Consider the following 24,421-nt stretch of genomic DNA (forward strand, 5'->3'; position numbering starts at 1 on the left):
AGCATGTGTTTCCTCACTCCCACAGACATCCTGAGCGTCCCCCTGCCTGGTTGCAGAGCCTCCCTTCCCTGGGCACAGCCAGCTCCAGTGGCATTTCTTTTCTCCTCTCACAGCTGGCTCCTGATCAGATCTGCAGTGTGTGTGTGCACCCAGGGCAGGGGATGTTTTTGCTCATAATCACTGTGCAGATGGTGCCCAGTTGCTCTATTTAAGCACTGTGGGGAATACATGGGCATGGCCACCAGCTTTACCACAGCTGGTGCTGAGAAATCAAAGCCTTGTCCTGCCTGTTTGAGTGGGTAAAGAATTTGGCACCCACTGCAGTCCTCATCTCTCTTGCCCTGTCTCATGACAAAGCCACATCTTGCTCCTTGCAGACCATTTCCTCTTCTGAGAAACTGCTTCATTTGGGGCAATCTGGGAGGAAGTAGTCCCTGGTCCTCCTGCATTCTTGCCCACTCATTTCACCCTAGCGTGCAGAGATGGACAATGTGAGATCAAATGCATTCAAGGGAATGGGAAGCTGAATGCCTGCTGGATACTTTATAAAGGACATGTCACTGCCTTCATCAAACCAAGGAGTGAGAAGGAACACAGGGGTTTGTAAAGATTTTCAGGGAAACTCTGAATTTAACTCGATCTACCCAGCCTGGTTACACTTCACCATACAGCTGGGAGGTGTGGTTCTGCCCGGCTGAGGCCAGCAGGATGTGGTACCTGCAACCCCAGAATTAATTAATTATTGTTAATGCAACAACAGAACCTTCAATTTAGGTGTGCAAAGCATGGGCTGTAAAATCCTCCAGCTCTTTAGTACAGCCCCAGCCTGTGCTTGCCTCCTTTGCTCTCCTGGAGGAAGACTGCACGCCCCAGCCTGGCTGCAGAGGGCTAAGCCGCAAATACCAGACTTAGCAGGTTGTGATGGCTCGGAGTAGCTTCCACTGAGTGGGAGCAGCCTAAGCTGGCTGGGGAGGACAGGAAAGGCTGGGTGGCTGCAGGGCTCTAGTTAAGCAGGAGTATATATCCCAGCATGGGCTGACCAGTCTCACACCTGCCTCAGTATCAAAGGTGAAGACAAGAATCTAACCTGGAGAGCAGGCATCATTCGTGCCTTTGCTTGCTCTTGTCCTTGTAGAGAAAAGAAAGATCCACAAATGAGAATGTATGCAATATTGCCATTAAGATGTGCTCTGTAGCTACCTCATTCTATTGCTTATGGGTTGCTTCCAGAGTATTCCTTTCCTTTCTTTAGCCACATGGGTTTAGCATTAACTCCTTTATTTTTCCTGCCTCGCATCTCCTGGCTATCTTTCCAAATTCTGATTAGCTTTAAACCCTTGCTTAGCCATCCTGACACTGAGCAAGGCTTCTCTCTTCTATCTTAGCACTCTTTTCTCCTCTGACAGCAAGGTTATATACTTTCTCACACTGTCAAGTATATGAACTCCTCAGCAAACATTTCTTATTGCCATCAAGACTAATGGTGCTTACAAGCTCAGTTTTTTACATTTAATTTTACAATCTCCCCCTGTTTCTCCACTCAAAGCTGCAAGCTGCCAGGCTGTGATGGGGGGGGGGGGGGGGAAGCCATTAATTTTATAGGCCCTGAATAACCAGGTTTGCTGAGGCTGTACCTGTAAAAGCAAAACAACCTTCAGTGTAGGAATTAATATGCAAACAGCTGTATGATGAACCTCAACTCGGAAACTTCCCCCACTCTCTTCTCCCTCTGGTCCAACTGATTGTGCAAATGCAGTGGATTCCTGCTCCAGGAATACAGACCTGAGCTTCCTGGTGCTGTGAGTGGCTACGTGCTGGGATGCAGCAGCTGCCCATGCCATCCTCAGGAGAGCTCAGCCTTGAAGGAGATCAGGTTTTCTTCCTGTGGCTGGAGGAACCCAGCAACACAAGCCTTCGTCAGTGGCAAACAGTGAGGTAAAAACTTGTTGATGAGTCATGCTGAAAATCAATATTTCCTCTGCAGTTTAAATTGTAAGGAAGATGGATGTCCAGGGTACATTGATCTGAGCATAATCCGTGCTCACATACTCCCTGCATTCCGTGGGAATACATGGTGGCCTAGTCCAGAGAGCAGGCAAGTGGACTTCAATGTTGGCACATTCACCTGTGTGCAGGCACAAAAGTTAAAGGACACCTCGCAGGCCCAAAGATAAACCAGGGACAGTGGGATGGGGTCCTTTGGAAGGAGAACATAGCAAATGAGGTAAATGAAATTAAGGCTATTTTAAGGAAATCGGGGAACCTGAATGTTCCAGAACTGTGATCAGGCTGTTATTCTCTCATTAAGCTGACTGAAGTGCAAGTTGCTGGATTATAAAAATAACTTTTTGAAGGCATTTTTTGGCCAGACATATTCCTTGAGCCAGCTCACTGTGTGCCTGCCCAAGGAGAGAAAAGCATGACTGAGGAGGAAGAGAATGACAATGTCATTTGAACAGAGCTTCCATGCAAACTGGCTTCTCTTGAGTAAGGAATAACCAGCCTCAGAGAATTTGGGCTATTCTTACCATTACAATGTTTAAAATGGCAATTGTCTCATCTTTTCCCATTCATGGGTTCCATTTTGCCTAACAAAGAGCAAACTTCAAACAGCAATTCACTCTCATCCTTTGAATGAGGTTCAAGGCGATGTATAAATAATGGATTTGTGATTTATTCTCGTGCTATCACATGACTATTCAAGCTCAAATCCCTGCAGAGATTAGGTATTTTAGGAAGAAATAGCATAAATGTGGCCAGACCACTGAAGATGTTGTCCTTGTCTGTGGATTACAGGGCATGTGATTCATGGGAACTGCAGAGGATGAACTTCAGGGGCATCATGCTTTCTTTGCTGCAGTGTAAGCACAGAGGTCAGATGTAATACAAAAGGTCTTGACATTTCCCACTGGAAAGATTCTGTTTCAGACCAGTAGAGGGAGAAATCAGGCCAAAGACATTAATTAGTTTTTTCATGAAGATTTATGGAGGGGGAAAAAAGTCTAATTTATCTCTATAGTTAGAGTGCAAGAACGGTTGTCTGGGTTGCTGCTGGGTACTTTGCTGGTGCCCTTTATTATTCCATTCAATAAAAAGCTAACAAATAGTAAGTACATGTTATATTTTTCTGACTAGGAAAAAATAAGACAATTTAATTTGAGAAGCAGAGTTTTAGCAGTCAGTAGCTCAAAAATGCACTGGAATATTTCACAAGGTAAAAAGAAACTATTTGCGCATATGAAACACTTTCTTGCTGCAACTCAAAAAAGTTAATCTTCTGAAAAGTATATAAGGTGCAATGTCCCAGAAGACCATTAAAGAATCTTTGAAATAATAAAGCATTATAATAAACAAAATAGAAAATGTAATCACGTATGGATTTTTGGAAGTGATTGAAGTTATCAATGTCATCCATGATAGATTTGGTACAGCATAGGCAGAGAGGGGTAGAATAACTTGCACACTCAGACCCTACAGGAGAAAGAGCAGGCATTTAGGAGAAAAACCACCAAAGTAATTACACCTAGAGAGAAATTAGGTTGTCTGAGACTCACCTTGTTGGTGCCACTGTTTCAACTATAAATGCTCTGATACAGATTCAGAAATCACTCTCCTTGCACAGTCTCATTCTCATTTCCTTGTAGAAACGGATGTGACAGTCATTTCCAATGCTGAGTGTACTCTTTCCTTCCCTTGGTGTCTATGTGCTGCAAAGTGTCTGAATCTGATTGTGTTTACTTTAAAATATAAATCATATCAAATATTAAGAAAAATTTGAAGCAAGCAGCATGATTTTACAGCAGAATGCAGGTGACTCTGTGGCTCTCTCAGGACTGGCTCCATAGATAGGCAATACCTTTGGGAAGCTCTGTCCCCTGCCAGGGCCATAACAGAGGAGCTTCAGAGGAATAGTCACCCTTGATTTCTACTCCAGAGCCTCAGAGGACCGTTTTATCCTACCTCGGGTCATTACAGACTGGGAAGAAAAGAATGAGGTGCTGTGACCATGGTAATACCAGGGCTACATCGGGCTACAGAGCTGCATTGCAGTGTCCTGATGTTGCTGGAATTTCTACAGCAAGGCCAGAATATTATTCATTGCTCTGGGATGGAGCCTCTTAGTCAAAAGGAGATCCTGTGATTCTGGAGTGGAATCCAAGGAGGAATCAAACTGTGGTCCAAAACAATGATATGACCTCTCCAAAAATGATGTGGGACTCCTGTAAAATGAGAATTTGTTGCTGCTGAGAGCTCTTGGAAAAGTTTTTAGGGATCTTTTTCTTCCCATACATCTGTACAATTTTGTCTTCCCTGAGTTCAGCTTTTGATGGATGAACTGGTCTCAACCAGAGCCTTGGCTCTTTCACTGTTGTTTTTTTCTTGTATTGCTGAAACCAACCTTTCACATAACTTTTACTTGAAATAATAAATGTAAGTAGTCCCATATGTGAGTAGCAGGCCTGCAAAGTAAGACACAAGTTATGCAACAACACAGTCACACAAGGGACCTTGGAAAGGTGTGAGTTTATTTTCTGCCTACAGGAATCACTGACTGTAGTCTGTCTCATCAGTTATTATTACAGTACCATCTCTCATAACATATCAGGCACAATGTAAGCAGAGATGGGAAAATTGCAGATTGTGTGATTTTTATCTCTTCACCTAGTGACTTTAAAGAGACACTGAATGAGTCTGGAAAGACAACTTGTGTGTGAATCCATACACAAGGACTCTCTTGGTTAAGATGCCATATTAGCTACAACCTATTGGGAAAAGATTTTAAAAGTTTTAATAGATTTCCTGAAATCTACAGACCTTTCTTTATCTGAATGGCAGGATCTGTGGTCTAAAGTTAATTAATGCTCCAGTGAAAGTTAGGAGAATGGATTTCCCCATTAACAGCTGAACACAGTCACCAATGTAGTTCATTTGTACTTCATTTATAATTTTTGTTTTCCCTTTCCCTGAGTTCCTGAGATGTGAGATATCAGCTTCCATGAGTGTGAGCGTCTGGCTCCCTATAATTTTTTCAATAAGTAGGAATCAATGTTGAGTTCCTAGAGCTGACCACCAAAGCTGGTGCTCATGTCCTCCTCCTGAACTGCACTTGGTCAACACACTGAAGGAATTTTATTATTCATGTAGCTGGTGAAACCCTATGTATTTCTGTCTTATCAATAATTCATCCTTACCCTCCCCATCTGCTGTTTAGAGAACCTCACCTCATAGATAAAACTTTGTCTGGGGCCTACAGAGATCCTGAATTTCTCTGCTCATCCCTTTGCATTCCCCTTCACTTCTCCACTGGCAAAATATCCCCTTCTACCAAGTGGAGAACCTTGATAATGCCTTTGAAAATAGAGTAATTTTAAATTCTTTGATATTTCATATGTTTTAAAATGTTTATGCATGTAGTAGAGATAAGATTAAGTTGCAAGAAAGGGCAATATTAATGCAAGTGAAACAAATGAACCTCAGATATAAAAGCTAAAGTCTTGCAGCAGCACTGGCTTGACAATTTATTTGCTATTCTGTTTTAGGGTTTGGTTTGGGTTTTTTTCAAATAGTTATAGCTTGTGGTAGAGCTATTTGCATCAAGTGCATCAACAGGGCATTAAAAGTGTAACTGAAACAATTCCTGTTAGTGCCATTTAATATAGACCATTGAATAGTTTAGAAGTAGTGAAGTCACATAATGCTCACGGTGTATGCTGGGTCACTGCTAGTAGTTGCTGTGGAAACCTTATTGTCTCTTCTACCACAGCAGTACAAAATTGTAGCAGGTTTGCTTTTTCAAGGATTACATTCCAGACCATTTCAGAGAAAAAGAAATATTATTACCTTCACCAAATGTAGTTTCATTAAAGGAGAGCAAATTTCTCACCTTTCTGTGATAGGTGTAGTAATGGGAGTAAGGCTGCATTTCAGAGGCCACCTCAGGACCACTCTACCTTTGCTGTTCAGGCACAAGGAAATAAAGCTACAGAACCAGGAACACTTGAAGTAAAATGGGCTGAAATCTCCAGTAAGAGGTATGGGCCATCTGCTTTTCCAGAAATCAAGCCATCAAGCAGTGATGGCTGTAAGAGCTTTATTGCCCATTGATGGAGGCCTGTTCTAAATGGGTTTGCATACAGGGAGGATTCAAACAATGCCAACTTGTTCCAGGGAACACGTGCAGCACACTGGTACCAGCCAGCACATGGAAAACTCCATGAAGACACCTACCCAGGAAGGCTGTTGATGGCCATGTTCTTCCTAGGTATATTTAAAGAAAAACATTGATATGCAACTTAATATTTACAGTTAGTGACTAATGCTTGCCCACCTAGGCAACCATCCTGTTAGTCTTCCCAAGTCCTGCTGTGAGGGCCACAGGCATCTTTCCTGACACAGAGATGCTTGTCAGCAAAGAGCTAGTGCATCAGGATAATTCCTCATAAGAATGACCACAAGAAAACAACAGAGGGCTTTCAAAGTGAATGCCAAAGGTTTTTTTTTTTTTTTTAATCAAAAAGCTGTTGGATTAAGATTTGGCTGCAGAGCTCTGTTCCTGGTATCAGAGATGGTATCACAATAAGACTTACTATTCTCTGTGCTAGACCCTATTTCAGTAAAAATTATCTAAAATTGTTTTAATGACTTTGTTAATGATTCATAGATATCTAATATGCACTATTTACTCATCTGTCTTCTGGCCTAAAGTGGAGATGCCACTGAAGAGAACAACAGTAATTGGCTCCCATAGGAAAATGAACAGTTCAAGCTCTGCAATTACAAACTGGTCTCTCCCCTTAAATACTTAATTAATAGATGTGGGTATTCTAGGTTTTAAAATTCTAGTGACTGTATTTTTATACATTCACCAGGAACTTGGATAAGGAAATGAAGCTCAGTGTATATAAATATTTGTCTGGAGTGACACACCCCTTCTGGTGTGTCTGAGAGCTGAGAGTTTCAGAGCTGAGCAGGGAAAGAGGACATATGTAATCTGGGCCTGGGTCTGCTGGAGGGCTGGTGTATGCCAGTTTGCACACTGGAAAGGTGGTTCTCATAGGAATTATAAAAATGAGACATTCCTGAAGTCTAGCTGTTGCTAATTTGGTCAGAGTGGAAGGGGTTAAGGAATAAGTCTTGCAGGGCTGATGCAGAAGAAGAGTGCATCCATGCAATGCCTGCAGCCCTCTGCAGGGACAATACAAGGGGAAGTGACATGGTCCTGTCAGACACAATACCTTTAAAACAAGATGGAAAAGTAAAACAGCTGATCTGAGGTCCCAAGGCAGACACAGAAAAAAGAAACTTGTGTGTATTTGGGACAATCCCTGGAGGATTTGATTTGAATACAACCACACAGTCATTTCTGCAGCTTGTGACAGATATAATCCTGCTCCAGTATATCCCATGTTCTTTTGGGAGTAAATTAAATGAGAAGAATTTTACTTTGTGTGTGAGAAAACACCAAGTAACAAACTGATTATAGAAAATCCAGGGAGAGGAATTAAAGCATTCATGGGGTAAGCTCTTTGAAACAAGCACAATGTATTTTCTATGCACTTGTACAGAACAAGCTCAAAGGGTACTGAACATAATCAAGGCATGTGAGAGGTTGTGCAAGAATATGTCAAACAGTAACATGATTAGATGTGCCAGCATCTGACACATCTACTTTCACAATACTTCCACTCAATCTTTTTCTGGAATGAGATGCTGGTAGGCAACTTTCTTTTAATTGCTTTGACTGTTGTTGCTATACATTTGCCACTAAGCTTTGGGTTTGGTAAGAGAGAAACTACCTTTCTAAAGAGTCATTGTAGAAATAGATTTTGTTTGCTAATTTTTATTTTAATGTCCATCTCTGCTAGATGTATAATGGAGAAAAGATTCTCAAGATATCTGTTACTTCTGCTCCTGGGTAAACCTTACCAGTCAGTGTATCTAACTAGCAAGGCTCAGAAACATTAATGTACTAGCTTGTGTTGTTAGCAAAGAGCTCACCTCACTTTCACCAGGAATTTTTGCTGTTTGAAACATCCATTTTTTCCTCAACCATGCGCTACTGATTCTGAACAGATGAATATCACAGAAGGGACTTCACTGTAAGATGGCTGCATAAAAGTTTTGTAAATATGGATGAAATTGTACCTATTTCCATCCAATGGTCTAATGGGAAGGGGAAAAAAATGAGCAAACTTTTCCTCTTTGAAAAGAGGAATTTTCTCTTTGACACAGAAATGGTTAAGTCCTATATCCCCTAACAATTGGTTGGAAAATTCAGCTGATCTGGTTTTGCTGACCTCATTTCCACGCGGAAATTACTGTCAGGATTAGGGTTTCTTTAAAAAAAAAAAAAAGAAAAAGAATTTCTGAAAACTACTCAGGATGTACTAAAATATAAGAATAAAAATTATTTTAATTTTGACTAATCTTCCTTAAGGGAATTCACTGGTTTTGTACTGCCTAGGATTTTTAGGGCTCTGTTCATAAAGATTTTTTTCATTATTGCTGTGGTTTTGCTTGCAAAATATAAGCATAGAATTATATAATGTATACTATATGCATCTGAGGACACTTTTTCTGTATAGAGTTATAATTAGGGACAGAAAAGCATTTAACACTATCACCTTCATTTATCAGCTTTAGCCAAAGGCAGTTGGGTTGATGACAACTTAGATTTTAATACCTTCAGATAATGAAAAACTTCAATTTATTTGAATAAGAAAATAATTTTACAGTATTTTTATGAAAAGCAACCTTCTAGAGTGCACTCTTGTAGTCTGGCTCTAGGTATGAGAGGTGTTAAGTAAAATAAAAAATTCTTGATGGTGCTAGAGAATTGAAGCAATGAACCTCAAAGAGAGCTGCAGGCATAATAGTTTTAGATAGGTTTGTTTTAAACCCAAAATTTCACAGCTGTCTGTTGATTCTGGTACAAAGAAATCAAATGAAGCTGAAAGAACATATCACTACACAAGAGATCATGAGCTAAACCAACATTCGCTCCTGTTTGTTCAGTGCTTGAATCTGTGAAGTCAAATCTGCTGTAATATGAGCATTTTACTGTTTAGTTGGAGACTTGCATGGTTTTTCTTATTCCTCCCCTGGGCACCACAGAGATTTTTCTCTTCTTTTTTTTAATTTGTGGAGAAGCGAGTGAAGCTGAGCTGTACTGGAGATGCTACCACATCCTCAGTGCCACTTTGCCCAGGACACAAATGCAGCTCTAAAGAAAAGCATCCATGGACCACATCCCTCCTGCTGCTTCCTTGTCCTCAGACTGATGACTAAGAAGGAGTTATTGCATCAAAGGTGGGGCTAAATGGAGAAAAAAATAAACAAAGAAACAAAAAAACGCCCCCTGAGGATGAAGGACATCCTCACATTGTTTCATATGTTTCAGCCACTGCCAAAAAATGAAGTCCATTCTTCAGGGAAATTGAAGAAGTCACCACACCTTTCTAAGAATTTTCTTTTTACTTGCAGAAATATAGGAAATTAATGTCCTTGCCCAGACCCATTTAGTGAGAGTCATAAGGGAAGAGCACCGAAAGAGTCTTCATTTCTTTGCATGCAGCTTCTTCTGCAAACACCTTCAAGCTTGCATTTATGCACACTGAAAGAATGAGGAAATCTACAGTCTCAGCAATACAGCAGCATCATGTTCTCTTCTACAACTTATTAGCATTCTGATTATTCCCATTCTTTCCAATAATCATGGAAAGAATTTCTCTTACTAATTATGTATCGTATGTTTTTTCTCTACCATCTCTCTTATTAACTCATAGTCCTGTTGTTGCCTTTTCATTGACCACAAAACTACAACAAAACCAAAAAATAAAAAACCCACCCAAAAAAACTGCCCCTCCTTTCTCTCCCCCCACTGATCATAAATTGTTTTTTTCTGCATTAGTTACAGTTTTTCTGCAACTGTTTTCATCCCAGTTGTGAGAGTTGGTAAGTTTGTGTCTTTTCAAAGTGTTAGCTCGCCTGGATTCTGCTGCTGCTAGGTAAATACCAAAACTTCCTCAAGCTCTCTCCCTTACTAGTGTAGGTATATAACCTTAACCCTGTCTTCTCTCAGCTTTCCTTTTTCTCTTTCCACACTTAGCATTTATCAGAGCTCCTCCATACACTGTGAGGCTCGTGGGACAGGGAGCATACTTATTGAAATTTCCAAAGGAAAGTCATGGCAAAATGTAATATCAAATGTTATGCCCTACATACTAAGTACTGTTAAAAATGTGTCCATTCTTTTCAGTTCTTTCTCTTCTTACTCATTTTCTTATGGCCTATGAATAACTTAAATATTTTAACTTATTTATCATAATACTCTATGTTTTGCAGAGACACTTTGTGAAATGTGATTTGTGTTTATGAAGTTCTTTAAGACCCTAAGATAAAAGGTTACAATGACTTCCAAATTATTACCATCAAATTATTGTTAACTACACTTTGTGAAAATATTCTGAGATCACTTGAAATTAAGAGAAACTTAATTACTTACTACTGTCTTCATTTGCTGCCCTGAGATGCCAGTAGGCTGAAATAAGTTCATAATTGGTCCTTGTGGCTATTATAGCAGCTGAGGGCTTTTCAGGAGGTATGGTCCATATTTGCATCTTCGATTTCCCTATTAAACTCCCTATTTTTATTAAGAAGTTTGGGACACTCAGAAAGCAAACTTCAGAAAGTCCTCCTGGAGTTTTCTGTGATTGTCTATGAATAATCCAGCATGACTGGATTATTGCACATTGGCTAACATCATATTTCTGCACCCCCTGTGTATGTTCTGAGGGAATACCAAGCCAAAAAAAAAATCTTATTTTCCCAAAAGTCAATTTATTTGAAGGTTTTTACTGTACAAAAGATGGCCAAAATTCCTGATCATATGAACTGTGCTCCAAAAATCTTCTTATGACTAGCAGCCCCATTCCATGGATGGGGAGAGGGAAGTTCTTTGTAGAGTAGGACCTCCTACCCAGAACTACTGCTGTCAGGCTAATCCCACAGGCAGGGTCCCACAGGTCCTGGCAGCCCTGACCTCCTTACACCAGTGCAGCCAGCTGGTTACACAGCACAGCTTGGGTACAGCCTGAAGAGTCACCTGTTGGCCACTGCAGCCTTGTAGCCACAAGTTATGGCATCACTGGATTTAGTGCTGAGCATTCCAAGCAATACCAGCCTGCTTATTTCACTCTGCATTTTGATGACTTCTTTTCTTTATGGAAAAGGCTGTATTGTGACAAGAGAAACTTACCACCAAGAAAACACATTATTTTCTTGTCCTGCACCCCATTATTACCAGATCTCCCTCCCATTTTCACAAGATTTTTCCCATGCTTCTGCCTAAACAGCAGCATGGTTGCTGTTACTACACACGTGTTCCCTGGGTCCAACTTCTTTTTTGCTTGTCTCCACACTGAAAGATTGCATGGTCTGTAGTTCATCCTAACTGTTGTGAATCTATGGAGAACTGGGAATTTCAGAGCTATAGGATGTGAGACAAGCGTGCAGGGCACTCTTCTTTCCCTGAGGACTGCTCACTCTTGCCTGTATCCCTTGCACCTCTCAGTGCCCTGCTCCCCTCTGCAACTGCCAGGCACTGGGTGGGAAGGTGCTTGGACATGTGCTGCTCATGGGGTAAAAATTCCCATGCCACCACTAGGGACTTGCCTCTGGATAGTTTCTCTTCCTTAGACTTCTTTATTCTGCATATTTATTTAGATTCTTATTTTAATTAGTCAATAGCTGTATCTTACGTGATTCCAGGTAAAGACTGGCATATCTCTGATCTCTGTTTCCCCATCTATCCCTTATGATTTGGCTTGTAGGGGTGAAAAAGAGATTTTATGCAGTATGCAGTTTTGGGGTGGTTTTTTTTTTTTTTTTTTACTGTGAATGGTATCCATGAAAAGCACCTGCTACAGATGCAAAGAGGGGTTGCTTTTTCTCCAAGTGAGACACCAAACCCTGTAGATGAGGACAAATAGAGCATCTAACAGGTAAGGTGAGAATACAGTCAAATAGAGAAGTCCAGCACAGTATCCACAAGGTGATTACAGTATTTCTTCACTTTTGCATTGTTCCCTTTCCCCTTTTTCAATGGCACTCTGTCACTTTTTAATGGCTGGCTTAGCTGTGCCACTGATAATGCCTTTCCTGTGGAGCACTGTTGCAGTAAAAACATGTAAATGTCAAAATGTAAAATTATACTGATTTACATATAAACATGTAAAAACCTATTGGTTACTGTACTGCTGTGGAATGAAAGAGCCTTAAGTCCAACACTTTATCTCCAGTGGTGAAGAAAGTGAAATATTACCTTGAAAGGAAAAAACACTCTCTACCTAATTGCAGAATGTTGAGGCAAGGGCGAGACATTACTCTTGAACTTAATATTAGCTTAGTAGCTTGAGTGTGAGGAGCAGGATCTCAAACAGTTTTATCTGTTTAACTTCATGGTTGTATAATTATAAGCATTCTAGAATTACTGGTATTGGTGGCTGACTTTAAAATATTTTTCTTCCAGTGTTTCAGCTGGAATATTGGAGAGGGGTTTCTATCCAGCTCTTTTTTCAATAATTAAAAGTGCTCAAGTGTGTTATCAATTACTCTTCTAATACAGGCAATGTGTGACCTATTGTTTAAGTCAATCCCTGATTTGTTGCCATGTCATGTTGCTCTTGAAAAAATGTTACTGCTGAAAATGACTGCTTCTTTTTCTTGTTTTTGTTTAAAGAAGAATTTTCTTCTGTTTGGGAAATACTGAGACACGTATTCACCTGTAGATCTGTTTGGGAAATACAAAATGATGTTTGATGCAGAGTACTTCCTAAGGTTGTTTTTGTTTGCTTGCTCTTTGCACATACATTTAAAATGAAAGTGATGTCTGCCTCACAGAGTGGCACCCATTTTACTAACACAGGCAAGTGTAGGTTAGCATAGAAGTAAACGTTTGCTAAACCAGTTTATTTTTTATACTGTGAAATTAATGTAAACAAAAATACTCTCCCAGAAAATGTTTTCTTTGAAAACCTGCCAAAATTTATTGAATTAATCTGTCTTGACAGAGCACTTTGGCTGAGATCAAGTAAGTCCATACCTTGCAGTGAACAGAGGCAGCTACTTTAAAATGAAGTTAAGCAAGTATGGGAAAAAAAACCCAAAACCAACCAAAAAAAAAAAAAAAAAAAAAAAAAAAAAAGGGGGAACGAAAAATAATACCAGGGGAAAAGTAGCCGGATACAATAAAATCTGCAGTGATTCAGGACATAAAAAAGCGCTTCCACGTTACAGCAGTGACTCACAGATGAGCTGAATGACTGACCAGGCCGCACCTTTCTTACGACTGCCCGGTGCGCAGCATCCATACGGATGGAATTCTCGTCCGTTTCCCAAAAACCGGCCTCTTCTTTCCTTTGCTGGACACCCGGCACGGGCAGCCCGCACCCCGGCAGGGCCCAGACAGGCACCCCCTGGCAGCACCTGTGCCTCTCCCGGCCAGCTGGGGCTTAGGTGGCGGCCGGGCCGCGCCGTGGGTCCCCCCGGCCAGCGGGTGTGACAGCGGCGGGCAGCCCCGGGGCACTCGCCGGGGCGGCGGGAGCGTGGTCCTTGTCTGTCGGAGGCGCAGCTTTAGGGATGGATGCGCACCGGGGCGCGGAGGTTCGCGCAACTCCCGCCCCTGCCGGGCGCGCCGCCCCCGCCCCTGCCCGGCCCCTTCCCGGCGATTGGCGGCAGCGCCCGGGCAGGTGCCGGTGCGCGGCGGGAGCTGCCGCGCCGGCACCGTAGCAGCACTCGGCGCGTCCGGCGGGGCGGGGAGGGCTGAAGGCGACAGCGACAGCAGCAGCAGCAGCGGCGGCAGCAGTAGCAGCAGCAGCAGAGCAGGAGGAGAGGGAGACAGCGGCTCTCGTCTTGCACCGGCCGGTGCGGAGCGGGACCGGGGCACCTGTGCCCGGCGGCTCCGCGCAGGTGGTGGCGGGGGGCCGGCGCGGGGCGGCCGCAGACCCCGCCGTGCATGAGCGACGGGGCGCAGCCGCCGGCGGTGGCTCTACCCGTGCCCCAGAGTGAGGCGCTTCCCGCCCGCCTGCCATTGTGGTGCAGCCCTCGCACTTGGCCGGGGGTGAGTACGGCCGGGGCCGGGGCCGGGGCGGGCTGGGTCCCCCCTGCCGCGGCAGCGCGGGGCCGGCCGCGCCGTGGGGCGGCCTGCGGTAGGGCCGAAGTGCGGGGCAGCAGCGCCCGTCGGGCCGGCCCGGCTCGGGCCGTGGGGGGCCCCGCGACGCTGGGGAGGGGTCGGGCGGGGCCGGGTGTCGAGCAGGGCCGGTGGCCGAGTGGCCGCCGCTCTCCGCTGCGTCCGGGGGCGAGGCGGGCCGCTCCTCCGCGGCAGCGCGGCATTAGGCTGTGCTTTAATTACCGGACAGATGTCTGAGCAGCTTCGTGGTGTTCTGCTGACCGCGTGGCTCTTCGAGCGCTGTCACTGCAGTGCATCATCATCATCATCATTATCATTGGAGTGTTTTACTCTTGATCAACTTCCCCGGGAGCCCGGGGAGGGTTTCAGCGTGGCGCTGCCGCTGTCCCCGTTTCATGGGAGCATCCCGCCACGCTGCGCTTGTAATTTATGCCTCAGACAGAAGCAGCGTGCGTTTTCCTAGTATCAAGGTCAGTTTATCGTAACTGCTGAGGAAAATACCATATGGCTCAGACTGACTTTTCTTAGGGAATCTAATTAAGTCGGAGCCTGTGTTATGCTGGGATTTGTGTTATGTTTCAGGCAAGCGTAACCGAATTAGATTGCAAAATGCCTTATAGCACGTGTGTGTCGCTCCTCAAGCGTTTTTGCGGGGACATTAACTGTAACTAGCAATCTATTTTGACAAATTATGCTTTTTTTGTCTCATACCTACCATTTTACCATTTCCTACATTTCTGAAAATGTGGGTAGCTGCCTCCTTATGGAGCCAGGATTTTTTTAGAATAGGTGCAGCAAAGATTTTAGCAATAAAGGCTTTTATTCATTTCTCTTGTAAGCCTTTTCTGGAAGGCTAGATAGAGAGAATGGAAGGATAGTTAGTCTAGTTCTCATATTATCAGAGATCTTTATGATTTTGATGGACCTGTCATTAAACTGGACAGGTTTTTACAGTTGCTTATTTATGGTGATAGCTGTTCTCCGTTAACTGCATTGGGACCACTGACTAAGCCCCTGCTGTTAAATGTCAAACAGTAGTGTTTGCTGCTTAATTCTACCTTTAGGAAGTGAACAGAGCTGTGCAAAAAGCAGGTGACATATCTTGTATGTAGCCCCTCAGGCTACTGCCTTACTCATCATTGCTCAGGTATCAGATTGTATCAGAGCATATTTACTGATGCCTTATGCCTGAGCATCTGAAAAGGTCCTTGGCTCTTGTGTAGCCTTCCTGGGGAGTTTGTCAGGTAACTTAGTACATTGCAGTTAGAAACGGGTGAGTAGTTCTCTCAATACCTGTGAAACGTTAATAGCCAGTGGTGAGAATGTACACAAGTCAGTTCCACCCTGGTAGCCCTCACAGGGGTGAGATGTACTTAGAGCACTACACCCTGTGACAGGTTTTGCCTCTTGGACCTGCTACGTGTTCAAATGACACAATATTGTCCTTTCAGGCAGGGTAGTGCCTTTTTGTCTTCGTCTGAACCACTGCTGTCTGGATCTAGAAAACTGAGTTAGAACTTTGATTTATTTTCCTGAGTTGGTTTAACCTGATGAATACATCTGAGTGCACTACATAGAGCATACCCAAGTCTAGGAACACAGTAGGAATTCACCCTTCTCACTTCATAGTTGCAGTAAACAGAACACTTGAATGGCTTGTATTTAAGTGAAGAAAAAAAGAAAATCCCCAAAGCATGCATGGGTGATGATGAAGCAAGGCTGTATGTACCAAGTGCGCTATTGCTCATAAACATAAAATTGGTATGAAAATGCGACTCCTTTGTATTGCTGCCAACATTAACATGCCCTATTGTTATAAGCCTGGAAACCATGGTTGGGCAGTGTAAACCACCTTAACTTGCCCTTGGAAAGCTCGACAAGTTGAAAGAAACTAGCTGAATATAATTCCATGAAAACCACAGGGACGGATTTCTCATTGACAAAACCCATTGGATTGTTTGAGCAGATTAATGCTGCCTTCCTGTGGAATGCTTTATTCACCTTTCTTTTGGATTCAGGTAGGTTATTTTTTTTAGATTGATTCTTAGAGATAATAAAGGCTTCTGACTTACTTACCTGTGAACCACTGACAGCCAGAGAATAAAAGAACTCCAAGTTTCTTATACTCAGAGATTTATAGCAGCTTACTTTCAGAAGAAGGTTTTAGGGCTTAAGGGATGAGGCAGATGAATGCTATATTTTGCTTCACTTCACACCACATTCCTCAATTTACCAAAGAAACTTCACCATTGTGATAAAACCAGGCAATTTTACAGAAGGGCTAAATACAGTGTAATTTGATAAGATTTTAAGCAGTGGTCTAGTTTTGCACATCTCTCTGTGAGATTGGTCAAAGATGCCTGTGTCTGAAATTTTGTGGATTTACAGAAAGTGAAGAGGAAACCATCCCATACATATCTGATACACCAGTAAGTGCTCTATTTTTTAAAACTTCATTTTCTGTGAATAAACATTATGTTTGGCATCCTGTGTGCTGAAAATAAATAAATGAAGCACACTGTAGTGGAAAGCAGTTTAATGAATCACCTTAGCAGATTTATCATAGATGAGGAGGGTATAAAGACTGCAATGGCTTGACTGGTCAAAAGCTAATAGCAGCATATTGCCAGGGTTTTATGCATATTATTCAGGGAATAGAAACACAACAGATTTCCAAGCCAATATGTATTAAATTTCAATAGCACAGCAATATATGTGTATATATATAAAAATACTTTTTAATAAGTGTTCTACTGGTAAAACATCTCATGTAGCAATTTTTTACTGACGAATTAGCTCCTGATCTGAGTAAAAGAAACAAAATCTCTTGTTACTTTTTATTATTTTATGCTTCATTTACCTTTTGATCCATTGATGATCGGAAAAGGAAAAACTAATGTTGGTGTTTGGTATTCAGATTACTGGAATTATTACTATCTGCTGGTTGTTTTAAGATATAAAGCATTACCACAGGAAATGAAATACACATTCTTCAAGGCAAAGTATACCTCCAAATAAAACATCATGCTTTGGGGTGGATCTGACTACTGTGGAGATGAATCTTGGTGAGACACTTTCAATGGCATTGTCCCCATTGGCTCATGGTAATCAATTCAGTAGTTTTCTTGAGTTTTGCTGGCATTGACTTTGCAGGCAGGCAACTCTATCCTGTCCTCTTGCTGAACACCCAAGCTCAACTTCTGCTATGTAGCAGTTTCAAGAAGTTCTTTCTGGACTGTTTTTTGCAAAATGTACTGCTTATTGATGGAGAAGAATAAATGGGGCAGCCATAGTTTCTGGATTAAGTCTGTTTAAAGGGTGCAGAGGTAACTTTCTCTAGAAAGTGAAATGTAGTATCTTCTTGTGATAGCAATCTGAAGTGTAGGCTCATTCAAAGGCTGTTAAAGTTCATGACATTCCCACTGTCTTTAATGAGTCTTGAAGCCAGGCAACAGCGTGGGTTCTTTGGGTTTTTTAATAACAAAGCAATCCCTTCCCCAGCACCCTCCACCCGTCTCCATGCAGAATAATAGGGTGTTCTGCTGTTGGAAACCAACTTTCTGCTCTTGGAGGAAGACAGTACATAATCAGTTGTTTTCTTTCATTAAAGCAAAATATGTTTATAACTAGTGGAATAAACTTTCTGTTCTGCTCTTGCGATGAGTTTTATTGCTTCTGAAACTAATACAAGAGCTTCTTTGCTTATCAGGCATTATTTGTGTGACAGAAGATGTTTTTAATGGGGTTTTCTTCTGGCCCTTTTGAGCTGTATGAACAGGATTTTGTGTCCCAGGGTAATAAAAAAAAAAAAAGTGTTGGTTTGTGTCATCAAGATTTATTGCTACAGTGTGGATGTGCAGTGTATGATTTTAAGTGTGGTTGAGAGGGATGCAGCTAGCAGTGACCTGAAATAACTCAAATTTGAGAGGCACACCTATTTTTCTAACTATTGTTAATCTTGCAAGAAATGGATTACTTTTTTTTCCCCTTACGAGAACTGATCCTTTTGCCTCTCAGGGATCATCCCCAGGAGTGCTTGGTGTACCTTTCTGGAAGTTATCTCAGTGCTTGCAGCAAGCTGTCATAAGTGCTTTGATATTTGTTTGACAGACTGTGACTTGGATTCAAGTTAAATCACAGTGTGTGAATTGGAGCACCATCAGGTTTCAAAAACAATTGAAAGAGCTTTGGGGAGGATTCAAAAAGATGATCTTGTTTTTCACCATCTCAGCTGGTCTTGATCTAAAAGTGGCAAAAAATCGTCTATGTGTTGATCACTGCAAGCAGAGAAACCAGGAACTGAGTCCCAAATGAGAAAAAAGCAGTTCACCTCTAGAGGAGGATAAGCCAGATTATTCCATCTCCCACTTCTTTTCTAATGTTTAATGATAAGGTTTCAAATTCCTGCTCCAAGGTAGTATCACAGGTCAAAACAGGCAAATCATTGGAAATACTGTGGACTTGGGTTCCACACATGATTAAGTGAGGAACCCTAGTTAGTTCCTAAAGGTGGTGACTTAACTTGATTATGCTGTTCAAATAATAAGTTCCGTAGGACTCAAAAAGGGGTCTGTGCTGGCTGGATGATTTCCTGAGCCTGTAGGAGGATGAACTGGTTCTGTAGCTTAAACTAAAGGAGCTGTGACACTGCTCCTGTTTGGATCCAAATATTGGTGAAGCAGCCGTCAAAACCTGACACTGAAGTTGGCCTTTGAACTCCAGAAAGTAACTGACCATGTATTATGCCTGAATATAAACATTCTTTATTTGTATAAATTTATGATCCAGAACTTCAGGTGTGTGTTTATTGGTCTAGGCTCAGGTTATCTCCATGTTGTGCAGTGTCAATATAAAAAAAAATCAGCTGAGCGCTGGTCCGAAGCAGTGTCTTCTAAGCACAGTGTGGAGTAGGTCCCAGTGTCAACAACTGAATCCATTAACTCCCCCACCTGGCAGATTAACCCAGCTCCTTTGGTTTTCAGAGGCTTTCTAAAGCTCTGGCTCTACTTTATTCATGTTTTATGCCACTTGACAAATAGTTACCCAAACAAACCAAAGACAACCTGCTACTGAAACCCTTTTTACAGTGCACAGGGCATACATTGTGTGTCAGCCAACTGCAGCTCGTGACAAAGTCTAAGTGAAATGGGAGATGTGGCTTTATGCATGTCATTTCATTGTTGTATATCTCATGATTCTTGCTTCTTCGAGGATAAATCAGGGTTAGAAGCATTTTGCAGATGTCACAGTGAATGTGGAAGGCACAGTCTTAGGAATTTATTTTAGCTTTTTAATTTGTTAATTTACTTGCTAATCTATAAAATTCAGTAATTTGCAGGGGGGTTTCCTGTCAGTGGTTTGAATTAACAGTGATTTACTGTATTAAATTTGTTTTCACATCTGGCAGCACTAGAGAATACTGCCTCATTGTGGCAACTGCTGTTGGAAGCATTTTCCTACCTCTAAAAATAGAGCTTTTGTCCTTCTAGTCCTGCAGGAAGATTCTCTCAGTGGAAGTTTAGTTCTTGGATAAATCTTAATTATATGTTCATAGGTGGTATTTCATAAGAGGGATATCAATTAGTGCAACAGATATTATGGGGAAAAATATCAATTTTACTGTATAGGATATTTTAAGTATGCCTGTGGTATGTTTGCATAATGGTTGGATTTTACGTTATGGATATTTTAGTAGCAGTCAAGCAATCCACTTAATTGTTTACTTTTGTAGTTTGCATGGTTTAATCACAATATGGCTTTCAAGTTATGATTAGTTTCTTAATTTATCATAACTCTTTTGCCTATATTATTGAAATGCAAAATTAAACACAGGTGCAAAATGTGTAGTGCTTCCAGAGCTGTTTGACTTTAGACAAAAGCTTCACCTTTTCTCTCATTTTTTTTTTTCATAATAAAGATATTAATAACTCAGATGAGAAGCCTTATCACCACTTAACTCAATAGTGATGCTTTGGCATTGTGGAGTTGAAAAACTTATCTTAGTGGACCTGTTGTACTGGTTAGTTTATTGAACGTTATCGCTAGTTGTTCTAACAAATAGTGACTGCTGTGGTATAGGGGAAGGCATTTAACTTTGATGCACATACTTGTCATGTGCTGCTCCTCAGCTTGTATGGCAGAGAACCTTCTGTATCATTCAATTGCTTCAGGTCACACAGGAAAACAGGATGTTGGCATCTGAAATAGGGATCTGCACAGTAGTATCCAGAATGGGTCAAGTTGGAAAGGACTATCTGGTCCAACATCCCTGCTCAAGCGGGGCTATCCTAGAGCGCATGGCACAGGATTGCATCAGGTTGTTTTTGAGTATTCCTGGTGAGGGAGATGGCACAACTTGTCTGGGCAGCCTGTTCTAGTGTGTAGTCACCTGCTTGAAGAAGCTCTTCCTCATGTTCAGGTGGAACTTCCTGAGCATCAGTCTCTGTCCCTTGCCTATTGTGATATTGTTTGGCACCACCTAGAAGAGCCTGGAAACATCCTCTTGGCACCTTTCCCCCCACCTTCAGATACTTACAGGCATTGATGAGGGCTCCTCTCACTTGTTCTCAACAAGGAGGGAGATAAATCTGAGACTTCCCAGAGTTAATATGGCATCTAAGTTTTTCTGGGTGCCAGTACTACAAACTGATATTTATGTGTGCTCACTTGTGAGTGCTCACTTCTCTGTCTGCCTCTTGGAATAAGAGAGAAACCCTGCAATTCTTTGAAGGAACCAAGAAGTATTCACTGTTTCTTTTACCTCCCTTCAATCCATGTGGCTCATTTGAGGGCCATTGATTGTGAAATGCTGGGACTACGGGTGTCTCAGGAAAAGTTGTGGCATGTGTAATACAGTACAAGTGGGTGAATGCATTTTTGCAGTCCTCACTCTTGAGCTGATGCTGAGGGGAGAGGTAGGAGTACAAATGAGCTTTTTGTTTTGTATTCTCTTCATGCTGGCTCAAGCTTAGCAAGTACAGTGTGAAGCCTGATTTTCCAGGTGTGTTCTGGCTTGTGTTTTGATGCAAAGGTGAAAGAGGTATAACTCAGTTCAGTGGCTGCTGCTCTCTCTGTGCAGGAGTCTGGGCACGTAGAATTAAGCTCTGAGCCCCACTTTGCTGGTTAGGCATTCAAAGGGAAGCCCCTGCAGTCTTGTGCTTACAGATGTGCAAATTTCTGATTGTGTTGGACTGTTTGGGATCAGTTGCATTCCCTAAGTGCATATGCTGGCTTTCTTGCTGGCCTGTGATGATTCACTCTGGAGTTGGTTGACAGTCCATTACAGTAATGAGCTGAATTTCATGCTTTAGATTGAAGGCACATGGAGAAGAGGCAAATGATCCAAGATAAAATTGTGTGTCAGCACATTACTGCTCCAATTTTGTCTTTTTCTCCAAGCTGTCTTCTTCATTTCTGGAAGAGTGATAGTCTCACACAGTCAGAATATTGTCAGACCCATCATCTTTACTCACTCTTCCATAGGACAGTTGCTATTAAAAAGAGAAAATAGAGCTGAACATGATTTGCCTAAATTCAGCATAAACAATGGAAAAGGAGACTAAAGTAAAATGAGAATATACAGTAGCTAGAAATCCACTTGCATATGAAATATGTGAAATTAGTATATGCCAGATAAGCTATGATCTTTAGCAGCTGCAAGGATTGTTTGATAAGACTTGACTCTAGTTCTGTTCTACCAGTGAGAAGATTATTCTGGTCCATCAATTTAAATTTTGTATCACATTTTGAATCCTCAGTGCAATTTGTACTTGTATATTAGTTGTAGGCCTGATACATAAGTATAAAATGATCATTAGTTGTTATACAGATTCTCTTTTTAATATGACTTTTCTTTGAACCATCAGAGATAGATGACAAATTAGGTTCTACAGTGCAACCTTTAGTCTTTTCTAAATTTTTTTTCTATTTAAATAAAACAGGTTCCATTTTTTTAGAAACACTTTTATGTGCTGTGTTCTGCCTTTAGGAAAGTGCTATCCTTATATGAGAGATGCCATTCTTTCTTGAATGGAATGTGACTTCACTGATATTTTTAATTCTGTGTTATGGTTTAACCCCGCCAGCTACTAAGAAGAAAATGAGCTCTATCCCAGCTGTCACCAGAACATTCTGCTATTTCATCTTCAGTACATAAAATAACATAAAATATAGAAACAAGAGGAAGAATGTGAAACTCCTGTTTATTTCCTAAACAGCTTAAAACCAATTTAAAACCATGCAGTACTAACCTTTGACCTGTAAGGTTTACAGTTTCACCCATTATGGTATGTTCCAGCAATCTTTTAGATAAATGTACATACAATTATTGTAATAACTTGCATTAATAAGGAACATTTCTCCCTGAAGGAACTGAATGAACTTGACGTTTTAAAACCTGCTGCTTTACCCCTCACCCTCCCCAGTGAAACAAATGTAACTTTGCTCAGGAGCTTGCCAGCCATTTGTTTTGCTGCTTGCAAATCTCTCATAAAATTAGTCCAAGGCTGAAAGTAAGATAATTTTTTTTGCTTTGGTTGTAGACCAGGAATTATGCGCAGTAAAAGTTAAAAATCAGTGTGGGTACAAAGAATAACATTGTCTTTGAGATCTTTATCTTACATCTCATTTAAAATGTGATACACCAGATACAAGTCAGTCCCATGTTGAAGTCAGGTAGGTTGTATATAATTTTTCAATCAAAGAGATGGCCTTTTTTTTCTGATGAGTATATTTTCCCTTTTCTTATTTTGAGACATTTGTTCATTATGAGTGTAAAGAGAAGAATACACAGTGGTTTTTACTCAAGCTCCTAGACATTCTTGGAGTTTAAAAAAGATTAGCAAATCTGTGGCCAGTGTTAATTATGCCTCATTTCCAACTTAATGTTGTGCTAGCTGTAGTAGAAATTACTTTGGAAAGTGATGTTTTTAAAATGTTAGCTTATGGCTGAAGTCTGTTTTATTCAAGTGTGTTGACATAGTTCAGAGCACTATTACTTTTTATTTTTCAAATGAAGAGTATGACATCACAGTTTTGTGATATTTGCTTTCAAAAATTATCATAATGACCTCACATGAACAAAGTGGCAACTTCTTTTGGACAATTCAGTAAACTAAACTTTTTAAAATACGAGGGTGGTGAAGGAGCTCTGTTGAGGACAAAGTGCTTGTCTTCCTCTCTGTTTTAGAAAGGTAACTATCTTGTCTGATTTAAAAGGGGAAAATGTTCACCAGTAAGATTATATGAGAAATTTCTTATAGTACTAAAAGAATTCTGGAAAGAATGACAAGAAAGCTTGAGCAGTATTATTTGGGTCCTGACAGACTGCTAAAGGAAGGAAAGATGAGCTTGTTGGTGACAGAAGCAAAGATATAATTGCTAGTAGGTTTCTTCTTGATTTTCTACCTGGAAATTTTTGAAGTGGTAGAGTAGCAAAACTGAGTAGAACAGTTCTGAAGAAGAGTTTGGTGAGTCTCTTAAGCTGAGACTATGTGGGGGAAAGGTATTGTATATGAAATATTTCAGTTGCAAATAACTGGGTTGAAGGAGTTTGGTTGAAGGAGTGGTCTTGGTTCCTCAGGTATTACATTTCATCAATGCACGTCAACAGCATTTTAGAGCAAAACTTACACTGTGTTGTGGAAACCAATGAAATCTTAATTAATTGATGATTAAAATTAAAAATGTGCTCAGAAACTGAAAGAATTGTAGGATTTTCATGTTTGGAGACGTCTCTTCCAGATACCCACTGTATATACCCCCCAAGCCTTTTCTCCAGGCTGAGCTGTCCTAATACTTGCAGCATCACTGCCTGTGAAAGATGCTCCAGTCCCTTAACCATCATTGTGGCCATAAGTATCTTTCTTGTCCTGGGAAAGCCCAAACTGGACACAGGACTCCAGATGCAGCCTCACTAGTGCTGATTGCTTTGCTACAGCATAAAACTAAGAAGTCTGGGTTGTTCAATATTCAGTGTGACCACTTGTATAATTAACTTTATAATGTGGTTCTTTATCAAGCTGAGAATCTGTCTTAAATATTAGTTGTCACTTAGCCCAGAAAACTTTTTTTTTTTCACCCCACCCTCCCATTAATACTAATCATCTGCTGAAACTCCAAGTCCAAACAGCTTAGCTGTCATATGGGTGAGTAGGAAATGCCCTTGTTTCCTGTGTTGATGCCCTTGTCTGTGTTAAAACCATGCATTGCTTGCAGTTCTTGAAAAACATTTCA

The 24,421-nt window shown here is 41.3% G+C and overlaps 1 protein-coding gene across 1 annotated transcript in view; it reads left to right on the forward strand.

Annotated features, from left to right (window-relative positions):
• Window positions 1-14,048: 14,048 nt before the first annotated feature.
• Window positions 14,049-24,421, forward strand: part of MYRIP (myosin VIIA and Rab interacting protein) — a 207,946-nt gene continuing 197,573 nt past the window's right edge. Inside the window, exon 1 of the mRNA XM_030234365.2 lies at window positions 14,049-14,119. The gene's annotated coding sequence lies outside the window, so the exon portion shown is untranslated. The remainder of the gene's footprint in view (window positions 14,120-24,421) is intronic.

Source organism: Serinus canaria, chromosome 2, assembly GCF_022539315.1.
Source record: "Serinus canaria isolate serCan28SL12 chromosome 2, serCan2020, whole genome shotgun sequence".
Classification (NCBI taxonomy): Eukaryota; Metazoa; Chordata; class Aves; order Passeriformes; family Fringillidae; genus Serinus; species Serinus canaria.